The sequence below is a fragment of the Cyprinodon variegatus genome, unplaced genomic scaffold (assembly GCF_000732505.1).
Source record: "Cyprinodon variegatus isolate N-32 unplaced genomic scaffold, C_variegatus-1.0 Scaffold408, whole genome shotgun sequence".
NCBI lineage: Eukaryota > Metazoa > Chordata > Actinopteri > Cyprinodontiformes > Cyprinodontidae > Cyprinodon > Cyprinodon variegatus.
In genome coordinates this window covers 579,309-593,816 of record NW_015150861.1, presented here as the reverse complement: position 1 = coordinate 593,816, position 14,508 = coordinate 579,309, and the positions used below count along the sequence as shown (strand labels likewise).

General features: G+C 39.7%; 1 protein-coding gene across 3 annotated transcripts in view; it reads left to right on the top strand.

Moving 5' to 3' along the window:
• Positions 1-14,508, top strand: part of LOC107093118 (leucine-rich repeat and fibronectin type III domain-containing protein 1-like protein) — a 335,211-nt gene that overhangs the window by 163,515 nt on the left and 157,188 nt on the right. Inside the window, exon 3 of one of the 3 annotated variants that reach the window (XR_001481608.1) lies at positions 10,386-10,460. The exons of the other annotated variants lie outside the window; for them this stretch is intronic. The gene's annotated coding sequence lies outside the window, so the exon portion shown is untranslated. The remainder of the gene's footprint in view (positions 1-10,385; positions 10,461-14,508) is intronic. 3 annotated transcript variants of the gene reach the window in all.

Below are 14,508 nucleotides of genomic sequence, written 5' to 3'. Positions count from 1 at the left end.
GTTACTGTTGATCATCTGTCCATCATCGTATAAAGCCCGCCCTGACAATTTGATTGGATCGCCTGACAGTGGGCGATAATACTCGCGCTACTATGGAGCAGAGCCAGACCGAGCTTCCCGACCTCAAACCTTGTGGGCGGGACTAAGTTCGGAATGGCACCCAGGCTAGGTTTCACCACCTTTGGAATAAAAGTCACAACATTTCAGAACCTGAGCATTGGACCTAGCCATGCATGATGATGGGTTTGGATGGGCTGGATTGCTTTGATTGTTTTTGGAGTTGGAAAACATGCTATCACTAACGGAACCATTCAGGAACCACCAGTAAGGGACCTAAATGTCAAGAACACCTTGGATCTGCTGCAGGTGGTATTATCCAAAGCACATCACCAGGTCATCCTGGCAATTGATCAGAAAACAAATAAAACATTTTGGAGCATGTCAGAACTGAATCATTAGCAGCTAACCTGCTCTTGACTGAACCTGTTTGGACTTTTAATTTTATCTCTAACTTTTTATGAAGTTGAACTAGTTTTCCGTATACGGCCATCTTTTTCTGTCTTTTGGTCCAAATCCTTCTCTTAAAATCTTAACTGCAGTTGGATTCAGAGCTAATAAAGTTGACATATCTGATTAACCACTATAATAGTTGTGATAAAATTGGTTAAGTGTTTAGATGTGTTTAACAGAAAATGCTCAGGGATAATGCATGAACATAATTTTTTTTTTTGGACCTCAGCCTCACTCTATGCTAGAAATAGTTTTTCCCTGTTTGAACCACTTCCTTTATTAGGTTTTATAAAGCCCCAAAAGTTGAATCATGTTTTAAACGTTCCTTTTAAACATTTGATAGTTGATTGTGGAAGTTTGACTTCTGATTGGACATGACTGGGTCTGCACATCTTGTTCTGAGAACTGAGTCCATTTAGAACCATACCAGATAGCTGCAACGGAACTGAATAAATGATCTAGAAATAAGTATAAATGTCTTAAATTTGTCATGATTTTATCAAGAGCTCGGACATGCAGAGAAACCAATTCAGAGAGACCGGGGAAAAGGTTTAATAGGCTTATTGAGGAGATTATGAAGAATCCAGTGTTGCTCTGAACACTGCTTAACCGTAACTGGAAAGTGAGGGGAAGACACTGCGGTTAGTTCAGGCTCAGTGGAAAATTTGATCCTTGAACTTGAAGAGAATAAATAGATTGCTGACTCTCGTTTCAAGAAAAGTGGTTGACTTTTTGACTCCAGTCGGTGTGCGGTTGTTCCAGTGTTTGTCTCATTCGGTCGAGCACGGAAAGGGTTTACCCAGAATGCGGTTGTTTGTAGATGAAAGGAGAAACTGACTGCCACTTGGATTTCCTGCGGTACTTGAACGGGTTGATGTAGAGATGAATCCCCAGCTCAGTGTGAAGCTCAAACGATCCCTTGGAAGAAAGTAGATCCAAACCTCCAGTTTCAATCCCCAGCTCAGTTTGAAGCTCAGATGATCCTTCCAGGGAGAGATGGTCCGAAAAAATCCATTTTGCAGGATGACTTCCTGCCGAGAGGCAAAGATAAAATAACACGGTTAGGACTCAGGTTGACAAAATTCAGTTTTACTCAGCAAAACTCAGCTTGGCTAGAGTACCCAAAACTGGCAAACACTCTGGCGTTGAGGTAGTGGCAGTCAGCAGCTTAAGAGTTCTCCGTTAACGAGGTAACCCTCCGCAGGTGTGTGAGGAGGCGGACCAGAACCAGGCGCCTCCTGGTGGAGGAAGGGAGACAAACACAAAAACACAAACCACACAGACAGTAATCCTAACAGAATTAATTTAAGTAAGCAAGTAAGATGATTTGCCATTGGAATGAGTATATTTATTCTTAAAATAAGATAATTAGATAATATGCACTTGAAATGAGACAATGCAATTGTTTTTTCTTATAAGTATAGAGGATGATCTAATATTTCCGGGTTGATCATCTAAATTAGTGATGCTTCTAATTGTCAACCATATTGGCGATATGTTTATTTGAGACCGTTATATGTGCTCATAAGGTTAGCTTTCTTTTTCTGTACATGCGGACTTTCAGGCATACATCTATGCTAATGCTATGCTAAAGTAATTTCACTCTGGGATTATTAAAGTATTTCTGATTCTGATTCTAATGCTGAGATACATTTTCAGACAATTGAAGCTAACATTTTTCACTGCGGTTCTTTGAAAATCGCTTAGGGAGAAAAAGTGTCTACAAAGTGTATGGGAAAAAAAAGAAAGGCCTCAGAAGAGGCAGATATATCCCAGAATGCTTTGCACGGAGAGCTCTCGTCTTAAAGTGTTATGGGATTTCCGGTCACAGCGGCCCGCTGTTGTCATAGGCTGTTGCTACCCGACAGCGGCGACTAATAACAAAAGGCACCACGCAGTGGAGGGGGAGTTATACAAAAAGCATCGATCATCTGTCCAAAACGGTCAGTTAACTGAGTTTGCTATAAAGTCAACTATATAGTCCCTGCTCTATATAGTGATTAAGGGATTTAGGGGTTAGGGACGGACGTTTGCTCACAGTAAACTTGTATGAGCTATGAGAATAGCAACATTTAAACAGAGCATGCACAAGAAGAAATGGGCTTGTGCACTCTCTCACATCGCCCATTGGTTTTCAAAGTGAAGAGGGAGAGTGTTTTAAAAAAGTAAGTGAAAAGCCTCCACAATACCTTTAATTTAAATCTAAATTGTCTTGTTCTACTGGCAAAGTGCCTCACTTACCACCTAAATTCAAGAGAAAGTGCACTTAAGAAAAAATTTTTTATTTAGATTTCAATTTTTAGCAGTCAAATATTTTCAAAATAATGCGCATGGGCAGCTGTCAGTTCTGTTGACACTGACACAGGTGTTGTAGATTTAACTTCCAACTAAAAATGATGAAGCAAGATGGTTCCTTTCAATTAGTCGAAGTTTATTAAAAAACAGAAAAAAAAGGAAAAAGTACAGCATGTGCCTTTTTAGCTAGGCATGGAGGGTTTCAGCCCAAATCCAATTCAATTCAATTCAGTTTATTTTTATAGCGCCAATTCACAACACAAGTCATCTCAAGGCACTTTACAGTTCACCAGATCTACAGTCAAATTGATTCAAAGTTTTCTATCTAGGTAAAACAAGTTGATTGCATCGACTCATTGACTCGAATGCAATCCCTCACACTAAGCATGCTTGTAGCGACAGTGGAGAGGAAAAACTCCCTTTTAACAGGAAGAAACCTCCAGCAGAACATGGCACAGTGTGATTGTCCATCTGCTGAGGCCGACTGGGGTTCAAGGAGACAGAAGCAGAGATACAAAAAGCAGCTGTAAAAGGCAGCCCCTTCCAGGAAACGCACGGCCAAGCGGAAGAGCACAGAGCCAGCTCCCATGTTAGAGGATGAAGAGAGCATATCCAGCCAGTCACGGTCAGAGAAACAGGACTACACTGGAATACAGGCCGATCTCCAACATCTATAAACAAGGGTGTTGATGGCAGCAGCAAAGCTGATATTTCTCTCCAGGATGGCGTCACAGCCAAACAGGAACAGACGAGGCAGAGCTACTATGAGAAAAAGCAGAGAGAGCATAATGTTAGAGATTAAACTAAGAGATGCTGTAAAGTGGGAGAATAAAGATAGAATTAAGCAGAATGATGAAATAGGGGTCCCTATGTCCTCTAGAAGTCTAAACCTATAGCAGCATAACTATAGAGATAGCTCAGGATAACCTGAGCCACTCTAACTATAAGCTTTATCAAAAAGGAAAGTTTTAAGCCTAGTCTTAAAAGTAGACAGGGTGTCTGCCACACGGACTAAAACTGGTAGTTGGTTCCACAGGAGAGGAGCCTGATAACTAAAAGATCTGCCTCCCATTCTACTTTTAGAAATTCTAGGAACCATTAGTAAACCTGCAGATTGAGAGCGATGTGCTCTGTTAGGAACATAAGGAACAATCAGATCTCTGATATCAGATGGAGCTTGGCCATTTAAGGCTTTATATGTGAGAAGGAGGATTTTAAATTCTATTCTTGATTTAACAGGAAGCCAATGAAGAGAAGCCAGGATAGGAGAGATATGATCTCTCTTTTTAATTTTCATCAGAACTCTGGCTGCAGCATTTTGGATCAGCTGAAGGCTTTTAACTACAGTTTGTCGACTTCCTGATAGTGAAGAATTACAATAGTCCAGCCTTTAAGTAACAAATGCATGGACTAGTTTCTTAGCATCACCCCTGGACAGGATATTTCATATTTGCAATATTCCACGGATGGAAGAAGGAAATTCTAGAAACCTCTTTGATATGGGATTTAAATGACAGGTCCTGATCAAAAACAACACCAAGATTTTTTACTTTATTATCTAAAATCAGTTTAATCCCATCCAAATGTAGTGACTGACTAATCAGCTTCTTTTTCAAAGACTGGTCCAAAAACTACATTCAGAGCAGAAAGTTAAGAGTCATCCAGGTTTTTATGTCTTCAAGACATGCCTGTAATTTATGTAATGGGTTAGCTTAATCTGGATTTATAGACAGATATAGCTGGGTATCATCAGCATAACAGTGAAAATTAATCCCATGCTGTCTAATAACTCTACCGATTGGGAACATATATTGTAAAGAGAATTGGTCCTAGCACTGATCCCTGTGGTACTCCACAGGTAACCTTTGACCATGAGGAAGATTTGTCATTAACAAACTGAAATCGATCAGATAGATAAGATTTAAACCAGTCTAGTTCTGTACCTTTAATTCCAACAAAATATTCAAGTCTTTCTAAAAGAATATTATGGTCAACTGTGAGGTGTCTGAGCCTGTTTGAGTGCAGTTTAGGTTGTGCTCTCTCTCCCTCTCTCTGATAGGTGTGGCTTGGGAGGAGCTGGATGCACAGAGCTGAGACTGATCTTCATCTGGAGCAGTATTTAAAGCCTGACTTCCTGTGTGCTCACTGCCTGATGGTCACTGTTATTTGGATCCAGCTCCAAATCAGTCTCCAGCTACCAAGCCACACCACCCACCTCCCTCTAATTTGCTAATTTATTAGATTTTGGTCATGGGCAAGACACTGGATGGAGTAAAGAGTGGGTAACAGTAGAGAAGCTGCAGAGATGTGTACATCAGTCTCTCATAAAGATACGTTTTGGGTAATGAAGTCCACCTCAATGCAGCCCCAAATCAAATAAAATGAAGTCTTACCGTTAATAAGACACATTTTTAACATTGAGAGAAAATTCCTCAATAGAGAGCAAACATTTTGGTTTTAAGAGAGATAAGAAAAAAGTTGAGAGAGATATCTACTTTTGAAAGGAAATTGGTGCAAAAAAAAAAAAAAACCAACAACATCTGAGATTAAAAATATATTTTTCACAAGAGCTTTCTCCCCTGGAAATAATTTTTCAAATGTTAATTTATGTTTTACTTAAACAAAACAAAATCCTTTCTCTGAAAATCTTTTTTTCAGTCTCAAATTACATTAGTTTTTACGATACCATGTGATTTTTTTTGTCTCCAATATATTTATTTTACTTTCAGAATTTTTTCCGCTTTAAGATCACTTCTTTTTTCTTTAATTTGATAAAATCACAAAAAATATACAGCTCTTCTTTTCGCAGTTGTATACATCCCTCCTAGTATTTCTAGACCAAAAATTCATTGCTGCAAGAAAACAGGGCACTTAATGAGTTATGGATTAAGAAAGCAACAGATATTACTCCTCTTTTAAACACCAAATTAGTCTGGTTTTGGTAAAACCGTGTTATTGAAGCAGCTGCACATCACCAACTGCATAAGCTGAACTTCTCTCACTATTGAGTCCAGCAGTGATGATAAAGCATGGAGGTCTGCGCCTGCTCCCTAATCTGCCAGCAATCAAAGGAGGCCAATTCTATTTGAAACCGAAACTTGTGGATATTAGGAACTGCTGGCGACTGCCAGAGCTCTGAGGCATTTCCACTGTTTAAAAGGCAGCATTGGCCTCCAGCCTATGTACAGAACAAATGGAGAAATGGGAAAATACCAGCAAAGTTTCAGTGTTATACCCAAATTCACAGCAAGAGTTGAGCTGCAGGAGGCAATGGAGGTCCAAACCCAGAAGGTAGATGTTCTGCTCGGCTTTATGCTGGCAGAAAGCCCAAAGAGGTGGAGCTGGAGAGATAGGGATGGAAATGAGGAGGAGCAGGAGATGAAGGAGCAACGGGGGAGAGAGCTGTAGCTCCAACCATCTGCCAGCCTTCAGAAGCTGCCAAAAAAAAGGTCTCCAACTGTTTATCACTTCTTCTTAGGCCAGCCTCACTCTGACTATGTTTCATGTCCTCTTCATATTTCGTCCCAAATTATGTCAGCTATTCACACTGCTGCCTTTTGCTACATCATCCATCAGAGATAAACTCAAAGTTTATTTCTGAAGGAAGATGGAAGCACCACCTCAAGGCCAGTGGGAATTATAAGAATCGTCTAGAATGGAATTCATCATGACATTTTGATGTTATTCTGAGGAATGAGAATCTACAACAAAATTAATAAAATTAGATGTTCCTGAACAATCCTGAACAAGAAGACAAACTACGATGTGTTAGCAAGAGAAATTCATATTTTTAATGGCCAAATTGTGACAATGACACATCCATCCATCCATCCACTGGTTGTTTTGAGTTGTGAGATTTGAGAAGTCTCTGACACCCTGCATACATCCAATGCTCTTTCCTGGTCATGTTGAGGGTGGTCCTGGCATTTTGGCTTCATTGGTCATTTATGAAATGCCAGGGTAGCTCTAAGTTGTGCTCAAGGCAGCACTATTTGGTGGAAGAGACTTAAGCCACCTGTGACAGGAATGAAAACAGCTAGTATCTCAACCATTCCAAAGCTCTGGCTTTGATTGAACCAGATATCCTGCTGAGCAACCTGCATCTAGGAGTCCATTTTGGATTACTTAAACTCAGCATCCTATTGGAGGAAACAAGTTTACTCAGTAAAAATAAAAATGTAAATTTTGTACATGTGTTTACTGTCTGCTTGATTGGCTTTAATCAGCCAGCAAACACCACATATGATGTTGTCCCAGATGCCTTTGCTGCTGTGTTAATCAGTTCACCGGAGAACATGGAGCAGTAGTGACCTAATCAAGTTGATTGAAGATGGTTATTAATTAGAATGAGCTGATTTCTCCAATAGGAGGATGCTATTCCACATGACAGACTTTCTAAACATATAGAATGAACCAAAAGGTATTTGTTTACTCATCAATCACACCCACCCGTTGATTCATTCCTAAAGCTCTTCAAGGCATTAGGCCATTTCTCGTTTCATTCATCATCTGTGTGTCTCCAGCCTTTTAATTCCTCCTCCATCTGACCATTAATCAGAGTGTCTGTCTGTCTATAGAGGCAATTACCCATTAATCCATCACTCTCCATTCAGATTCTATACATCTGTCTATCGTCCATCCTTCCATTCATCTATTTGCTCCCTAGCTTTATCTACTGGTCTATCCATCCATCCATCTACTTCCATGCTTCACTATTCAGGCTCTACCTCCGATATTTATCTTTATCCTGTTCTCGTATGTTATATCATCGTCAGCTGAATTTCTTATCCATACATCATTTATTCACCCATTCATCACACTGACTGTATGTACACTACTCAAAAAAAATAAAGGAACACTTTGTAATCAGAGTACAGCATCAAGTTGATTAAACTTGCGGGATATTGATTTGGTCAGGTATGTAGCAGAGGGGGTTGTTAATCATTTTCAGCTGCTTTGGAAATTAACAACAGGTTCACTAGTGGGGCAACAATGAGACGATCATCAAAACAGGAATGGTTTTACAGGTGGAGGCCACTGACATTTTTCCCCTCCTCATCTTTTCACTACTGTTAGCATGAGGCGCTACTTGGACCCTACAGAAGTTGCACAGGCAATCCAACTCCTCCAGGATGGAACATCAACACGTGCCATTGCCAGAAGGTTGCTGTGTCTCCCAGCACAATCTAAACAGCATGGAGGAGATTCCATGAGACAGGTAGTTACTCCAGGAGAACTGGGCAGGGCCGTAGAAGGTCTACAACCCATCAGGAAGTTTTTTTTGCTAACCACATTGAGGTTTTTTTTTTGCTAACCACATTGCTATGTTGATTTGCATGATTGTCCCAGGGCCTTTCAAAGTAATTAAAGAGGAACATGTTTAATTAGTCTGGATTCCTATTATCCCGGTAATACAAAGCCTGAGGCTTTAAAGCCCGAGGCTTTTGGTGGAAAAGGGGCTATGGCTTTTGGAGGATGTGCTGGTATTCTGTATACTGCTCCTGCTGATCTGGAACTACCTTAGCAGAAGAATGGAGGAGCAGAGCCGAACTCCTCGTTGGCAGTTCTTCAAGCTGAGCAGATGAGTGGTGGAGGAGACATGGATGCTCCTCAATGCACCTCCAGCTGTTTTGTTTGGCGCGGCTCTGTTCTGGTCCAAGTGGCTATGGATGGGGGCAGAGGTTTGACCCAGATATCACAAAAGCAGGATTATGGGTCTGGATCAGTGTCTATAATGATTATTTCAGCATCCATCTGCCTGCTGACTCAGCTGTTTTCTCCACTAACCCAAGGAAATTGGCTCAGGACCAGAAATTCTAAATATATCATTAAACACAAGTTATTTCCTCTTCAGTGCAAACTTGGCTGGAACACATGACCGCCTGCAGGGGAACATCATGTCATCGTGTCATGTGTCTAATACAACCTCAGAGAATGAAACTGGATTTGTCCAAAACCAAAGTGATGCCTCTGAACCTTCATATCTTAAACTGGGTCATTGAATCCAAATAAGTAGGATAGTTTTGACAGATGTTTTTTACTGCATTGTAAGCTTTAAAACAATGAAAGTGAAAAGAATTAATAGCCTTTCCACCACAAACTCATGGTAACGTCCATGATCGACTGACTGAGAGATGTGGGGTTGTTGCTGTAAACCACCTAGGCTTTCTTTAGTGGTCTGATCCAATTAGTTGTCTGACCCAATCATTGGAAACATAATCTTGACATCAGTTTGTTTGTTCTTCACTGATCTTTATCTGAGTCATGGATTTAGCTGAAGGAAAAGACCAACACAGTTTGAACTATATGTCACAATTTCCCCTACATTCTGCAGCTTTTCCTACAGGAGCTCATCCTCTCCTCGTTCTTCCTGAACTGAATCTACAAAGCACTTCCCTACTGCCTACTGATGTCCCTCTGACCATCAGTAGGCAATGCAGCGGCATTTTTTTGCCTAAAGACACAACAACCGAGACAGACACAGAAATGGTTTGAAACCATGAACCCCCTTGTTGCAGTAGGTGTCATGTGTTCTATACCGTAATGTATCCATATGTTCTAGTATTTGATCTGGATAGTTTGGATCTATCCTTCATGGTTTGGCCTTTTATATCTGTGATTAATTAGATTTTTTTTTCTGTCCTCTGATTCCATCTGTTAACAAATACCAGCTGGGGGTTTATAAAATTAATGTGCTCTGAGTCTTATTAATATAAATATTTCTAATGCACTATTTTAACATTGATGAAAACCGCTCCTGTTCTGGTTTTGAACAATATACCATGAACCCTCTTATTGGTCCAATGTTTCATTTACAATAAACACTCAAATTAATTAGATACATATACTCATATAGAACAACCCAAAAGAAAAAAGAAAAATAAAACAAAAGATATAAGTCTACCCCCTCAAAAACTAAGAATAAGTAATTCATTATTTATATGACATAAGACATAAACATAAAACATCTCTACCTACCCAAATAGAAATAAACTCATTCAAGTCTGAAATATCCTACAAAAGGAAAACTCTGTCCTAAGACCTGCAGCCAGCAGGTTCTGAATATCAGTTCATCATCTACAGAACCTGCCTCCTTGATTTGATTTCTCCTGGTAAGTTAAATGCTCATCTTTGCCCGACCAAAAAAAAAAAAAAGAAAAAATTAACCAGACAAATATTCCTCCATAGTGCTGTTGTATATCTAGGAACAAAAATAAACAGATCATTATTAAAACTGTGTCCTAAACCAACCGCCCTCTTTTTTAACAAGGAGAAGAGAGGAGCTTGTCTGGGACATCCAGAGATGCTGTAGCGTTTACTCAGCCTGACAAAAGGCACACTGTGATCAATACATGCCACTTATCTGCTCGTGGCCACGGCCCCGTGCACCACCCTCCACTGGGGAGCAGCACATGCCAACAATATAGAGGAAGGACAAACTCCCTGTAATAATCTTTTAATAATGGATAATAATAATAGATTGTCTTTGTATTTAGTTAAAATTTTGCTGGTTCTAAAATCTACTGGTTTCACCTTTTATTGTGAGATGGTCTCTAAGGAGAACCTTTCTCTCTCTGCAGGTTAAATTCCATCATTTCTAACAGGCACTCCCGATTGGTTCCTATTGAGGCAGAAAGACAGATCACAGACTGCAGGTACAATTACCTTCTTTATATATATAGAATATGCTAATCTTACCCACAAGTATTCCAACTCAGAGGATATGCTACAGGTTGTCTGACTTTTCAGCTTTTCGACTAATAACAGTGAAATGGAATGTTACTGTTTTCAGTACCTGGTTTCTTTTGGTTCCAACATTTAAGTCACACTGAAGATATGATGTCAGTGACTGTCAGTCAGTGACTGGTTTGGAACAGAGCTCTCAAGTTTTGATCTGAGCTTGAAGCAAGATTTGAACACTGAGGGTACAATTATGCTTTAAATGAAAAATAGACTAAAAAAGACAATTTTAATTTCTTTATTAAAATCCTTTCATAAGAAAAACAAGCAATAATGTCTGCCAAATTATACACCTTAACGATTAAGGTTGGTGTGTTTTTCTCATTTTTGGTGTGTATGTATCTTTTTTATGTTTATAAGCTGATTTTGCTTTATTATTCACAGATGTAGGGAGCTGCTTTTTGAGCTTAAGTCCATCAATTTTGACAGTCATCATTAATGATAAGATAACATCCAGTGCTAAGCTGTTCCTGATCTTTGTCTTTTTATGCCAACCATGGACACAAAACAGAAAACACTGCATTGGCAAGGGAGTGAGGAAAGGCAAGAACCTGTCCTTTCAACCAGTCACCTTTGAGGAAAGCAGACCAATGTCTTTATCTAAATCAATTAGAATTTATTTAGGTTTAATAACGTAATGTGGAGTTCATGTTTTCCCAGACACTACTTACCCTATTCTTGAGTCAGTGGTTTTCAACCTTTGAGACATTAGCTGACCCATCAAGTATGATATAGGGTACTTGCATTAAATATATTATTTATTGTTATTGCTATTATTATTAATGTCAAATACAATAGTCCTTGTTATGAATAATTATATGATGATTATTAATGTATTATTACTGTTGTTATTATTATTATTTTTGTTTCCTTGCTTATTATCCAAATATTCATAAAAGCACATTACTCACTGACAGATCAATGCCACTTTAAACTACGCAGGAGCCAAACAAAAAGGCTAGTAACTTCTTTTCAAACCTTATTATCAGTAAAACAGCCAGTTGGAAACAGCTTGCAATTAAACATTCACAACAACAACTTATCAGAATGGTGAAATAATCCTTCAAAATTGTTTCAAAGAAACCAAGCTGGATTTTTAAAATTGGTAGAGCAAAAGAGTAGTTTCTCCACTATAGGCTGCAGTGAGGTCAGTTTCAGCCATAGTGCGCCTAGCCCCACCAGATCCAAGTGACTATGTGGAGAACCTGACTGAAACACTGCTCAACAAAATCAGTGGTCATTTAAGCAAGAAGAGGCACCCTGATCTTCTCCCTGTAGACTACTGTTTATAATTCCTGTCATTTTTGGGCAATATGCTGCCTTTTTAAAATTCATCCTCCACTTTCCTGCTTCATCTCCAGCTCTATCATTCCCTCCTCAGGATTCAGTCTCTATTCACCCGTCTCCTCCTTTTCACTCCTAACACTTTATCATGTCCCTCTGAATCAAATCCATTATCGCAATGGACTCAAACCTTCTTAGCAACTCAGAATAATAATGATAAAGATCATAGATTTCAGTGACAGTTGACAAATAAAGTATAAAAAATACATTAAAAAAAAACGGAGAAGGATAATGATTAAATAAATTATTTTTAAACCAGTTATTAATATAGGAATAAAACAAAAAACAGGGTGTATATTTGTATTTGTAATATAATTGTCATGATGTTACAAAGTTCTGACCCAAAAATGCAGAAAACCGAACAGAGAGACCAGGGGAAAGGTTTAATGGATTTTATTGAAGAAGTAAAATAAGGGGAGAAGTGTTGCTCTGAACACAGCTCAACCGGAACTGCAAAGTGAGGGGAAGACACAGTGGTTAGTTCAGGCTCAGTGGGGTCTTGACTCCTGTCTGTGTGCCGTGGTTCCAGTGTGGTCTGATTTGGTGGAGGGCAGAACAGGTTTTACCCAGAATGCGGTTGATTGTTGCAGAACGGAGAAAACTGAGATTTCCTGCGGTACTTGAACAGGTCCTAGTGGAGAATAATCCCTTTCTCAGTGGAAAGGTCAAAAGATCTCTTGGGAAAAGTGGATCCAAACCTCCCAGCTCAGTTTGAAGCTCAGTTTATCCTTACAGGATGTAAAGGTCCGAGAGATCCAGTTAGCAGGACAACTTCCTGCCAAGAGCCAAAGACAAAACAAAGTTAAAATTTAGGTTGACAAAAACTCAGCTTGGCTCAGCAAACTCAGCTTGGCTAGAGTACCATAAACTGGCAAACATTCTGGTGTCGAAGTACTGTAGTGGCAGTCAGCAGCTTAAGAACACTCCGTTTAACGAGGAAACCATCCGCAGGTGTGTGAGGAGGCGGACCAGTACCAGGCGCCTCCTGGTGGATGAAGGTAGACAAACACAGACACAAAACAGGAGTCCTGACAGAAATGGCCTCATTATCTTTTTTAACTTTGAAAACATCCTCTCTAAAGAAGTGCTTACTTTTGCAATAAACATCTGATTTTGTGTGGTTAGTCTATGTGAATTTTGCCTTAATTTTAAATGATAAAGTAGGCTGATTACCTATGGAGGTGAGGTGTATCATTGTGGACAGTCTGCCTTTAATATTCTGTTCCAAGTCTGGGATGTCATGATGGGGTGATCTAAGGAGTGTTACAAACCTGCTGTAAACTTACTGTTTCCTGTCCAGTGTTGTACCTGTGCTGCCTGAGTCTAGTAACACTGAAATTGACACCTAAAGGAAAGTTGGTTTAGTTTACACACTTTCTGCATCCTACACAACCTTTATATGACCAATCTCTTTCCCTCAGTCCTCTTTCCCTAATGAGGTAGCATTAGCTTAACTTAAGGCATGCTCTAGCTTCCATGTGATACCACATTGCTTACCTCTCTCTGTACATACTGTATGTCAAGGCTCAAAACAGAGGACCCAGTAATCAAGGCAGACAGACAGTTAGATTTCTTAAATAGGCATTTATTAAAGGAAAAGTCCAGTCATGTTCACAATTTAAACTTCTGAAGTACTTTAAATATAAAATGATTACATACTCTTCACTAAATTATAAGTATTTTTAATTAGGAGTAATGTTTGAATATGCTTTACTGGAGACATTCATGTTCGTCAAAGAACAATACTGCCACCCACTAGTTTGTGACATCAAGGTGGGTCAACCTGGTCTTAAAGTTCAGTGCGTGCCCAGAGAAGGAGGTGGATTTCAGCTGCCAACACTATGTGGTGAACGCTTCACAGAGAGTTCCAGACACTGAAACCTTGAAGACTGCAGAACTTGATGCTGAACTGTTCCAAGCAAACGAATCAAGCCAGGACTATGCAAAAGGCAAAGCCAAAGTCGATGTCAAAGAGGTTTACAAGAGTTCGAGCCAGAGGATCACAGATCAGAAGAGGTACTAAGGGGAAATATAGCTCGGTGTCAGGAAGTACATCCACATTCGGTCAACAGGCAGAATCCAGTAGGAGTTTGAAGACAGGTCAGGAAAACAGATCAGAACAGGAACAGCTAGGCTCAGAGGTCCCAAGGCAGAACGAGTCAGGATCAGGCGATCAAAACACAATCAGGTACGCTAGAGAACTCTCACCAAAGGCTCGAATAATCTTGCACTGATGACTGTGAGTAGGTAGGTTAAATAGAGACTGGAGCAAGTGACAGAGATGAACAGTGCTGAGAAACTGGGCAGAGCTAGACAGGTGAATGGAATGAACAATCAAGCAAATCATCATCGGCAAGATCACGAGGATCATGAAGATCATCAATATATCCAGGATGCTTTTTAACAAAAGGTATTTTCTCTGGAACTCCTCCTTTACTCTGAATCAGATACCAGCCATAAAAGAGCACCAGTCTATGCTGCTGTGTTGCTTCTTTGTTGCGTTGGTGTCTCTGCAGCTTACATCACTATAGGCCACTTTGCAAATAAAGACCTTGCTCCCATTGATATGCTATTCTATTGTAATGGACTGAATCAAACCATGTTGATATGACCCAACCT